This window comes from Sus scrofa, chromosome 6 (genome assembly GCF_000003025.6).
Source record: "Sus scrofa isolate TJ Tabasco breed Duroc chromosome 6, Sscrofa11.1, whole genome shotgun sequence".
Taxonomy (NCBI): domain Eukaryota; kingdom Metazoa; phylum Chordata; class Mammalia; order Artiodactyla; family Suidae; genus Sus; species Sus scrofa.
In genome coordinates, this window is record NC_010448.4 from 41,671,522 (window position 1) to 41,683,958 (window position 12,437).

General features: G+C 46.8%; 1 long non-coding RNA gene across 1 annotated transcript in view; it reads right to left on the reverse strand.

The window, feature by feature from the left end:
• The window catches only part of LOC110260974, a 62,005-nt gene extending 54,820 nt beyond the window's left edge, over nt 1–7,185 (reverse strand). Inside the window, exons 1-3 of the long non-coding RNA XR_002344622.1 lie at nt 6,601–7,185; nt 1,420–1,528; nt 980–1,071 (exon numbers count right to left, since the gene is read on the reverse strand). This is a non-coding gene — a long non-coding RNA (uncharacterized LOC110260974). The remainder of the gene's footprint in view (nt 1–979; nt 1,072–1,419; nt 1,529–6,600) is intronic.

Sequence of the window (12,437 nt, forward strand, 5' to 3'; positions counted from 1 at the left end):
AGAAGAAGAAGAGGGAAGGAAAGGCAAGACTTCCAACACAGAAGTAGGCCTTTACAGTTACGGCCTTTTACAAGATGATCCTGAGCTATGTTCCCTGTCTCTGAGGAAGGCACCAGCATATAAAATGGTAGTGAATTTGCATTACTTCCAATCCATCATTCTCTGGGTGTGCGGGGGAAAAACCAGGGGACCCGCTGCAACAAAGCTCAGCCTTCGTGTTGACAGATTCTTATTTAAGTGACTATGAATACAACAATTCCACAAATAATTTGTCAAGTGTGTGGCTGAACTGGCTCTGAACCCTGATAAATACCGACACTCCTCCCGCTACAAAAGCAGCGTGGCTGGGTGTGCGGACACCGCCGAGCGGGCGCGAGGATTGAACGATCGATGCGGCTGTATTTCTCGCTTCTTTGTGGTTTCACAAAACAAAACAAACAAAAAGCCCCAAACAACTTTAGAGGTGGCTTTTTTCCCCTCTGTGTTGGGTACCCGCATGGGAGATACCCTTTGGTTCCATACCAGACACGGCAGACTAAGCCACAGCGGTCCCTTTGCAGACCACGCAGCTGCCCGCCCCCGACCCCCCCCCCCACCGCCGCCGCCTGCAGAAGCCTCTGGTTTCCCATTTGGATGCTCCAGTCAAGTCCCCTTGAGCCTTGGGCTCCCCTGGCTGCGGTCCTAAATGGTGCACCTGGCAGCTGGAGCCCCCAAGACCCCTTAACTGTGACCACACAGGGCAGTCGGCAGAGCGCGGGATGTGCCAGCAGAGGGGCAGTTCAAGACGTGCCCGGAAGATGGGGTGACACATCCCCTTGAACAAAAACATAAATCTGATCATCTTGGAAGACCACAATATACACCTACATGTCTCTTGCAGATGCAATTTGGTATGCATTATTAATTTATTCTTCATAAAGCTCCCCAGCTCCTGAGGGGGTGAGTGAGAGCACGGAGCTGCCCAGATGAAAAGGCTTACTTGTCAGGCGATGGTGGGCACAGGCATGCGACTTCCTTTCCTAAAACCCCAGCCAGGAGAATCCACGGACTCTTCCCAGGGAAAGAAATCTCCTGCAAATGAGATGATTCCGTTTTATTATTTATTTATTTATTTATTTATTTTTCTTTTGTATTTTTAAGGGTTGCACCCGCGGCATATGGAGGTTCCCAGGCTAGGAGTCTAATCCGAGCTATAGCTGCTGGCCTACACCAGAGCCACAGCAACACAGGATCCAAGCCGCATCTGGGACCTACGCCACAGTTCACGGCAATGCCAGATCCTTAACTCACTGAGCAAGGCCAGGGATCAAACCCGCCACTTCATGGGTCCTAGTCGGATTCGTTTCCGCTGTGCCATGACGGGAACTCCGATGATTCCATTTTAATACCGTGCTGACCTTTCATGGGGTACAAACACACCTGTCCCATTTGCCACATGGAGGGTCACTAAGGATCTGGATGGCCCAGCAGAAGAGGGCCTGTCTGCGTGTCAGGTACCCGGACACTTTCCACGCTGGGACCGTAATGCCTATAGAAATAATTAAGAAATAATTAACTCGTTCTAACTTAAAATGCTAATTATTTATTGTTTATCAAGCAATTTGAAACAATGCAAAAGCTCATGCAGTAGGGGCCATCACGATTTTCCAGTCATTAACTTAACCAGAATTTGCATTTTGGGACTCTAGCCAGTGACTTACACGCAGTCCTTAAGTCATTTTTCAAACACCCTGTCCTATCTTAATCTATTCATCATTAATCACGTTTGGTCACTTTACATAGAGAACACTATTCAGATGAAAGATAAAAGAAATACATTAATAAAATGAAAGCAAGTCGGAATACTTCAAAACATAAGGTAGGGGAGGAATATGGTTATCACGGCAATTTATACACTGCGCGCTTAGTGTTAAAATAGGGCTGGTGGAGCTGTTGCTTGTTATTTAAGAGGGATTGTGAGGAGGAGCTGGCTTTTATCACACCAGACACCCTTGCTCACTGTTCTAAAATCAGACCGCGCGCATCCGAGCTGGTCCGGGGAGCAGCTCTGTCCTCTGGCAGCTGGGGTGGGTCAGCAGAGCCTGCGGAAATCCAGGCTCGTCTCTAACCCATCGTCACCTCCACCTGTCCCTATGGGCTGGCTTAGCGAAGGCCGCCACACCAAGGAACTGGTTCATGCTCACCAGGGCTGTGGCCCCAGTGTCCTTAGGGGTCCCTGGGAGGTCGTGCTGCACCCCACTCAGTGGCCCTGATACCTCCCGGGCCCCGTAACACCCAGGCTCTGGGCCATAGGGTCTGGTCCTCCCTCAATGGGCTGTGGGACGTTCTGGGCAATGGCCCTTCCCGGGGGCATCAGCCGAGCAGAACATGAGCGTGTTGTTTCCCAGGTCAAGGGAGGTGACGTGGGAAGAGTGGGGAAAGGGAAGCAGGAGAAAAGGGAGGGAGGAGGCCGAGAGGGAACCTGTGTCTGCTGCCTCCATCCCTCCCACGTGGGAAGTCCGGCCTCCGCCACAAACATAAGAGGTTGTGAGCCAGGTGGGCCCAGGTCTCTTCTCCAAGCCCACAGAGCACCCCTGCTCTCCCGGATGGCTTTTAACTCAGGGCCACTTTGCAGCGGGTACTAGGTATGGTCTGGGGCTGAACTGCCAGGGGCCCCCGAGAGCCAGTCAGATAGGACTGGTTGCGTCCTCCAAGAATTTCCACTGATGAGGTGGCAGGGGGTGGGGGTGGTGGGCTGGATTGTGGCTGAGCCACGAGCTCTTTGGTGAACTGAAGGTCAAACTGACATCTTCAGAGGAGGACAGCTGAATCCCCACCCAGCCGTGGAGCTGTCCAGGGAGACAGTCACCCCCAGACCAGATGGCGTGAAGGCAGGAGTCAGCTACACTTTGGTGAGTATGTGTGACATTGAGTTCGGAGGCACCACAGGGCTCAAGGGAACACACATATTCTGTACCTTGGTGTCTTCGGTAGATCTTCAGCCATGTGAGCCACTACAGCCAAAACCACAGACCAGGGGGCTTATCAACCACAGAAAACTCTCCCGCAGTTGCGGAGGTAGAAAAGTTCAAGATCAAGGTGCTGGGAAAATGCCATGCCTGGTGAGGGCTCTCTTCTTGCTTTGTAGACACCTGCCATTTCTCTGTATCTTCACATGGCAAGAAAAAGTGGGGGGAGCTCTCTGGGATCTCTTTTAAGAGGGCACCAATCCCATTCATGTGGCTCCACCCCAGGATCTGAGCACCTTCAAAAAGCCCTGCCTCCTAATGCCATCACATGGAAGGTGGCTTTGCCACATGAATTGGTGGATGACGCAAACATTTAGTCTCTGGCAATTGGATACGGACCCATGAGGTAGACAGGAGCCAAGTACAAAGAACTCTGAAAAGCTGATGAAAAGCCTTTAAATTCACTTTGCGCGGTGCAGAAGGAAAGTGACGAGCAGAGCGTGGGTGTGCCAAGGTTCTTGCTAAGTGCACTAAAATGCGATGTCTGAGCTGGGATCCACGGCAAGCTCCCTCTGACATGAAGTGAGCTCCATGAGGACAGGGGACCATACCTGTTTGAATCATCTCTGTATTTCCAGCACCTACACCAGTGCCAGGCACATGGCAGGTCTCATTTCTTACTGACCCCTACCAAGAGGTCAAATAAACGTCAATACAGTTGAATGCTTTTCATGATGCTAAGCACATTCGGCGGACCCACACTGAAGGGCCTGAATCCGGCCATCTCTGACAGGCAGGAGAACCTGGAATAAATAGCTTGGGCCGCTATCTAGTACCTTTTGGACCATAATCTTTATTATTTCACTCATCCCATGTTCCAAGAGCTCTATGAAATGAAGCCATCCCCGGGACCTTGCTGGGGGCAGAGGTTGTCACCCATCATGATGGAGGCTGCCCAGGGATGTCCCTCCAGCAGCTCCAGAGTGGCCAAGGTTGGGTGGGGGGGTGCTCAGGCACAGAATAGGGTGAGGGAGGGCACTGGCAGAGCTGTCAGGGCACGTGGGGGTGAGGGTGAGGGCCAGAGCCCTGCTGTTCCATGCAATGCACCTGCCTAATGCCTAAGCTGCAGCATATTGTGCTATTGAGGAGACCAGCGCTCTACAACCAGACTCTTATCATTGTTGGGAGATGCGAGGGTGAGGGCAGGGGTAAGAGGTGACAGGATGAGGGAAAGACAAGGGATCTGGGAAAAGGGTCCAGTACTGGGTGGGGCTGATGACTGGGCAGGACAGACAGACAGGCCCTCTCCGAGGTCTGGCCTTTGGGACCAATGTGCACTGGTCAGCGCAGCTGCTCTGCCCCTCAGGACACTGGAGGCCAATGCCTCAAGCTCCGGCTCTCCCTCCCAGACACCAGCAGGAACGGGCTGGGGGCAAGCTGGTCGCAGGAACACCCAGGGTACCAGCTGAATACAGGAACAAAGAGGCAGAGGCATTAAAGATTTATTTCCGGGGCGTGTCAGTTTCCATTTGATCTATCACGCCACCCAAAGAGGAGGTGAAAGCAAGATTGAACTGTCCTCCACGGTGGAAACAGGGGCATGAGTGATTCAGTGACCATCACGACCGGAAGTGATGCTCTGTATATTCACCCTTGTCATTTACCAATCTGGACTCAGGGCAAATCATTGAGTAATTTTATGGGTGCTTTCCAAGCCTCTCCCCAAATCTTTGTGTCATTGCTGGGGCTTTTTTGTTGGTTTTTTGTTTGGTTTTGTTTTCCATGTGACAAAACTCCTGCCAAAAGAAACTGGTTTCTGAAGTCCCGGTCAAAAAGCAGTGGCGTTCTCTTCCACACATTAATGAATCCAAAATTCTCCATTATGAACAATATTTATCAAAAACAGCCCACTATCAGATGAAAGATGTGCCTTATCTTTTCTTGTCAACTAAAACATTATTCACTGAAAGTTTCTTTCATATCTGTTTCAGGGGTTTCAGTGTCATTTTAAATTGCAAATCAATCATCTATCTCGCAGCCCTCGTTCTGGAGGGGAGATTAACGCTCTGGCTAAAATTGTTTACAAAGCCATTTGTAAACCTTCTGTGGATGCAGATGAGAAAAGTTTACTAGTTTAACATTGTTGATCCCAGAGAAAGCCTTAAGCAATGACTTCAGAGGGCAAAAAAATTTGTTCATTTATCATTATTGTCATGGGCTTTCGCAAATGATAACAATTTGTCTTCATCCTATTTTTAGACAATGAGGCACAATAGAGTCCAGAAAGCCATTTTGCCAGATGGGAGAAGGTGCTTTCATTGCAAAATGTTGTCTTTTCTTCCCCTGCCCTATGAAATTGGCTTAAGTGAGAACCAAAGATACGTTTTAATGTCAGGATTCCCAGAAGCCATAATGACATATAATAAAGGCATTGCCAGACCCAGGAAGCACAGGGTTCAAGGGCCTGGAAGCCTATTTTCAATCTCAAATCGTGACTTCTGGGATAGACAGATGCGTGGTAAAAGCCGGGAAGATAGTTATGGATTTTAGCATGCTTTCATTCCTTATTAATATCCCCCCTTTTTTAAATGAAACACTGCAATAGGAAGGCCAATTACTTCTCATTAAGATGAATAAAAATGTTAGAATAAGCCGGACATAAAATAAACATTTAAAGTGATAGATGGTGAATTCCACCGAGCTCTGTTACTACTAATCAGGAACTCTCCATGGAAGAGAAGAGAAGAAAATCCAGTTTTCATTAGAAAGGCTCCCGATTCTGGTGAATTTCATCAAGCTCCCTGCTTGTTTCCCACAGCGGGTTCCTGGCAGCGTCTGGGGAAGCAGGATGTCCTTGTTTTCGTGTCTCTGATAGTCCAGGGGCTCTAGAAACCAATACCCCCCCTCTCCTGCAAATAGCCCCAAACCACCGCTCGCTTCACTAGGCTGGCTCCCTCGGCCTCCGCGGGCTTTGTGAGCCTGTCATTGATAATCATTGTATGCTTAGGCGTCTTTAACACAAAGGAATATTTTACCTGTGCCTTCCCCTTATTAAGGGCGATGCGCAGAAAGGCCTTACAGAGATTCTGCAGTCAAAATCAGCACCGATGTCCTAGTATGTGGCCCATCCTATTGGGTCCAGGTGCAGGGGGAACCGGAACTTCATATTCGAGAAGCCTTTACCACTGAGCTGACGTTTTAGCAAAGAGTGCTATTATTGACGCATTGAGCCCACGTTGGAAACGTGAGAGCATTCCTGAACATTAATCAGCCTGAAAACGTATCATATGTTCTGCAATAGCCTGGATGCACACACATGCACATACATGCACGTGCTTGTACACAGACCCACCCATGCACACACAGAAGCGTGCACACACACACATACACACACACACACACACACACACACCCGTTGGAGGTTCAGGAGGGAGGGCACGTTAGAGCTGATGCCACAGATTGGGGTTGTCGCCATGCTCACAGTGGGCTTTCAAGGAGGGGTGCTGCGGGCCCCTACTGAGCACAGGATGGCTAGTGATGGGAAGACCTGACAGCCCCAGACCGCTTGCCTGCTTTACTTTAGCAAGCTGGGTACTGACCCACTTTCTGCCTTGCTTCATGCTGTCTTTTTTTGCAGACCTGTAGACCTTACCTGTCAGAAAGCTGCTTCGCTCCCGGCCGTTTCCTGAAAGCAGAGAGACACCTTTGCGGTGGGATGTCCATGCTGTTTCCACACTAGGAGTCCTAATCCCGATCCTAATCCCATTCCACTGACCACAGAGAGGCCCCTGCCCTTCCTCGCAGGCACCTCCCTCGCTTCCAGCCCAGCCCTGTGCCTCCGCCACGGACTTTCCCAAATGGCCCAGCCCTGGCGACGCCTTGCCCAAGTTTGTCCCCGTCTGGACAGGGGCCGTCTTATTCCCAATCAGGACTTTTTTTTCTTCCTTCCTCCCTCCGTCCCTCCCTCTTCTCTCCCTCTCTTTTTCTTTCCCTTTCTTTCTTTCTTTTGTCAATAGAAGTCTATTTATTAACTGGTGAATTTATCATTCAATAATTTTAAGACAGCCTAGAATAAGACATTGTCTTCTAAGTAAATTCCTTTTTTTTTCTTTTGCTTTTTTATCTTATCTTTCATTGTGGTAAAATACACATGACATAAAATTTACCATTGCAAAGGGTACACGTCCACCAATCTCCAGATCTCTTTTCAAATTACAAATCTGAATCTCTATATCCATTAAAGCACTCCCCATCCCACCCCCTCCCCAGCCCCTGGCAGCCCCACAGACCATGTTTGGTCCTGTAACCAACAGCTTTGTCCGTTTGTATTTTTGGTTAGCCCTCAACTATCCCTGCCATTCAAGTCACAAGAAGCTCATTGCATCCAGGAAGAGATGGATACCAGAGAATAAAGATTATGAAAAAGTTCTTTTATGAATTTAAGTCTCAAAAGTCTAAGCCTGGAGGGGAAGAGAAGAAGAAGGGACCCGAGGAATGGGTAATAGGTGGGGAAGGACATGCCATGTCTCAGATGTCTCAGCAGGTTTCCTGCATAAATGGTCCAGAAGAAAGAAGAGGAAAAGAAGAGAGAGCACGTGGGTGTCAGTAGGTCCCCAAGAAGGGTCTGGTCCTTGGCCATCCTGAGGTTGAGCTCCCATGAGATAAGAGCTCCCTGGGCACCCTGGACTAGACTGAGGAATCATGCTCTAGTACTGGACAGAGGGATGGCCCCTGGGTACCACTGCCACTCTGCCCCAACCTTGTCATTATATATAGGACTCCAGGGAAACCTGGAAGGGCCCCCACTTGGCTAAGATTATTCTGATTGACCTGACAAAATAAGAGCTTGCTTTAAAGTTTTAGTTGAATGGCAGGGAAAGATGTTAAAATTATTTTTCTTGAATTTCAAAGCTGCTCTAGTCCACACCTCAGACCTCTCTTCCAGCAACTATACCTTATATCTGCTTCCAATTTCCCACTGCTTTTCAGGCTTCAAGCCAGGAAAGGAAGAGAATGAGGGGAAGAACGGAGGCCTCCCTCCCACCAATAACCAACACCAATCTCTCTGCCATGTGAATGAAGCATATCCTGGTCCAGTCAAGCTTTCAGATGACTATAGAACTAACTGACACCATCAATGCAATGCCATGAGCTAGAACTGCCCTCCTAAACTGCTCCTGAATAACTAACTCAGAGCAACTATGAGATAACATAGAGTTTTTGTTGTTATAAGCCACAGAGTGTTTAGGTGATTCGTTACACAGTGATAGATAACTACTATAGGAGGCCCACATCAAGAAAAAAAAATCATTAAGTTGCTGGATCAACCCTAACCTGAAGCTATAACCTGAAGCTATTACCTATAGACTTTTCTGTAAAGTGAATCAATAAAGTCTCTTTATCATTTAAGCCAGTTTGAGTTGGCTTTTCTACTACTTGCTATGAAAACCATCTTGGCAGATACATATCCAATCCTTCTCCCTCATCTCAGACTTCTGACTTGGTGGGAAGTAAAAACGTGGATTGATTGACCCTACTTAACTTCAGCTGAAGAATCTTCATTCCAGCTACTCCTACCTTTAACTGTGGCATTAACGTTAATGGAAGCAGATGCTGCTGCAATTGCCATGCAGAGAATTCATTCTCTTGCTTAAAGATGTAGTAAGTGGAGATGGGAAGTAGTTTCTACCTGAATTTATAAAGTCTATAGGTAATAACCCTTAAATGTAACATCCTTGTAGATATCCATTGTCATTTGCCTCTTCAAAGCCACCAAAGAGAAGGAGTGAGGTGTGATGTTTATTCCTGCTTGACACTTGGGTGTCTTAGCATTCTTCAAACCAAAATGAGAAACAGAAAACTGTGTAGTGGTTACAGTACTTTGGTGGCTAAAAACACAGATGTAACCTTTCTTTTTCTTTTGGAAATTTCCTCTTGCAACTCTCTCTCTCTCTCTCTCTCTCTCTCTCTCTCTCTCTTACACACACACACACACACACACACACAAAGAGAGCAGATCTCTTTTTAAAGAGAGAAGTGAAAAATACGTGTGTGTGTGTGTGTGTGTGTACAACAAAATGGAAATGTCACAACAAGAAAGCAATGCACTCTGGTTGACAATGCTAAGAATGGACTGGAAAGAATAGGGTTGACAGTAGGTTCCCAAAGGCAAGAAATAAAAGGAGGTGCTGGGAGTTCCCATTGCGGCTCATTGGTAAGGAACCTGGCTAGGATCCATGAGGATGCTGGTTCGATCCCTGGCCTTGCTCAGTGAATTAAGGATCCTGCGTTGCTGTGAGCTGTGGTGTAGCTTGCAGACGCGGCTCAGATCCCATGTTGCTGTGGAGTAGGCCGGCAGCTGCGGCTCCTATTAGACCCCTAGCCTGGGAACCTCCCTATGCCGCGGGCGAAATCCTAAAGAAAAAAAAAAAAGGAGGGGCTGGATAAAACACAACCCAGGAGCCCCTGGCCTTCTCCCTCCTCTGAATAAAATTAAGCTTGGCCAATAAAAATCATTGAATTTCATGTGTCAGCTGTGTATATGGGTTTACTGCATAGATAGACATGGCCACGTGAAGTCTACATGATAAAAATTATCAGTAAATTATATCTTTATTAGCGCTCTACACTCACTTCCTCCTTTTTTTTTTTAATGAGATTGTCTGGATTACTGGCTCTTTAACCAAGAAAAAAAAGAAATTCACTTCTGTGATGAATCACAGAAATTCATCACATTAAGCCTCACTGAATGTTTCATAGAAACTCTGTTGGGAAGGCAGAGCGCGAATGTTTGGCTTTGGTGTCATAAGAACTCAATATGGATCTGATTTTCCTCTTAACTCCTGGGTAACCCTGAGCCAGCTACTGAGTCTGTCCAAATAGCAGCTTCTCCACCTGTATATTATGATTTTTTTTTTGTCGTAATATAAATAGCATGGCTCTTACAGAATTTCCTGTGTTTCAGACGCTATAGTCAGTATTTTCTGCTTCTTAACTCCTGGAACCCCATCACCTAATGGGATTATTTTATCCCAGAGCTTGGCACATATTAGACATTGCAGGGGCACTATCCCCTTTCATTCGGAAATAAAATATTAAAAACCATAATTAACAGAGGGTAAAATGATCTATTTCTTACCCATCTAGGTGGTGTGAATCTAAAAATAATTTTACATTTTAACTCTGTGACCAAGTACACACACACACACACTGTGAAAGAGCGGGATTTCCAAAAATCAATGTATCATTGCTTTCTCCATATCATCTATTTCTATCCATCCCACCTGGTATCACTGGGGACATCAGAGGGACACTGTACTTCAAAGACAAATGTCATCTTAATTGGACAGGTCTCTTTTTAACATTTACCATTTCCTGTTGGGCCTAGCTCAAAGGAAAAAGGAAAAAATATATATACATTTTATAAACAGGGAAGAAAAATGTCACCCCAAATCACATCTCTAAGTTACGGGTGTGTGTTTGGTGCAACCGTGTGGATCCCAGCATCCGAGTCAGGTGCAAGGCCATGTGAGTGTGTTAGCCGTTTTAGTCACGGGGCTGAGGGCTATAACCAAGTCACAGCCCCTGAATCAGGATGCATGACAACCCAGTGGACGGCTATTCAGCCACAGCTCATACCATCAACCACAGTGGGAGGGCCCCAAATGAGTGGGGTGGACTCAGATTCTGCCCTCTCTGCCGAGGTTCTCAGTTGAGACAGTGAGACGTGTCTTCCTCCTGCTGTCTCAGTTCACATGAAAACAGGAAATGCAACAGAAGAGAATAAGTCTTTACTGCCTTATCGTCATGTTCAGATCAGGTACCAAAGCCACGTGGTGAACCCACTGGAAAAGTGCCATGACTCAGGAGGAAGCATGTTTACGGATGTTGTACCAGAGAGACCTGGGTTCAAATATCAGCTCTGCTGCCTGCTAGCAGTATGACCTCACTTCCCTGAACTTGTCTCTCTCTCTCTCTTTTTTTTTTTTTTTTTTGTTTTTTTAGGGCCACACCCACGGCATATGGAAGTTCCCAGGCTAGGGGTTGAATCAGAGTTGTAGCCTCTGGCCTACGCCACAGCCACAGTAACACCAGATCCGAGCCACATCTGCAACCTACCCCACAGCTCACAGCAACGCCAGATCCTTAACCCACTGAGCAAGGTCAGGGATCAAACCTGCATCCTCATGGTTACTAGTCAGATTCATTTCCACTGAGCCACACGGGAACTCTGAGCTTGTCTTCTTGAAAAAGCTGCATGAGATAATACTTATATACTCCCTGAAACATAGGGAGCTCTCAATAAGTGGCAGAAGCAGTGAAGTTACAATGATGTTTGCCTCTCATGCCCCTTTCCCTGAGCTCCAAATTTGCACAGAGGACTAACTCCTCGACTTCTCCAACGGGGCATCCCACAGGCCTGCAGAACTCAGCATGATAAATCAAACTCGCCATCTATTCCTTAAACCTGACCACCTAGAAACCTGGGTCATGACCATCCCATCCCCCGCCCCCATCCCATGGATTCAATACCTCTATCAAGGTGTTTACTGGACTTCAGGCTTGAACATCACCTCACAAGTCAGAATTTTCTTCCTCCTTCTCCTGAAAATATACAAAAGCAAGATGGAGAACAAAATGAAATGCTTATGATTTCCAGGAAAATTCAAAGATGAATGTAATGCAAGACTAAAATACACATAAGTCGGTCAAAAGCTGCCGTGACTGGGCAGAAGCCACAGTAAGAGGAAGTGAAAAGACACTCAGTGAGTACTTGGAGGAGTTCACTGATGGTACCTCTCAGAAAAGACCAACTAGAAGATGCTTATTAAAGGAAAAAAGATCCAACTGAAGTGCAAAACTATTCTTGTGCAACAATGGTCTAGAAAATAGAGCAAGCAGGGCTTCTGCCGGGAGGCCACTTAACCCTGGTTAGGACAAAGTGGCAGAGTGAGCCATAGTTGCAGGAAGCAGTCTGTCTCTGAGGCAACGGGGAGAGGAAAACCCGTGGCTTGTAAAATCTGCAAGGTTACACTCCCCTCTCCTGCTCCTTAACTCTCTTCATTTACCTGTTACTCCTACCCTCAAACTTATGCTAATATCTGATGGAGGAAAAATCAAACACACCCAATGATAAGTAAGCGCAAGAAGCAGCCATGGCTTCTGCACAAAACTACTTGAGAAAAACATGGAAAATGGCAGCAAAACTTAACGAAATGAAAAGCCTTCTCTAGCAGTCATGTTTTCAAAGAGCAGGTAAAAGGATGATCAAACCTTTCCCCCCAACTTTAAAAAAATGGGACGCAATTACATCTCTGAAGAAAGCTCTCGAAGAAGGGATAATTGTCTCTAATGGGCTAAAGGATATCATTCAAAGATAAAATCCTACGCATATGTATAAACACTGAGATCTATTTTAACATAATATTACAGAGTAAAATTGGCTGATAGAAAAAGAAAGAGAAGGAAGGAAAATAAGAAAAAAAGAGG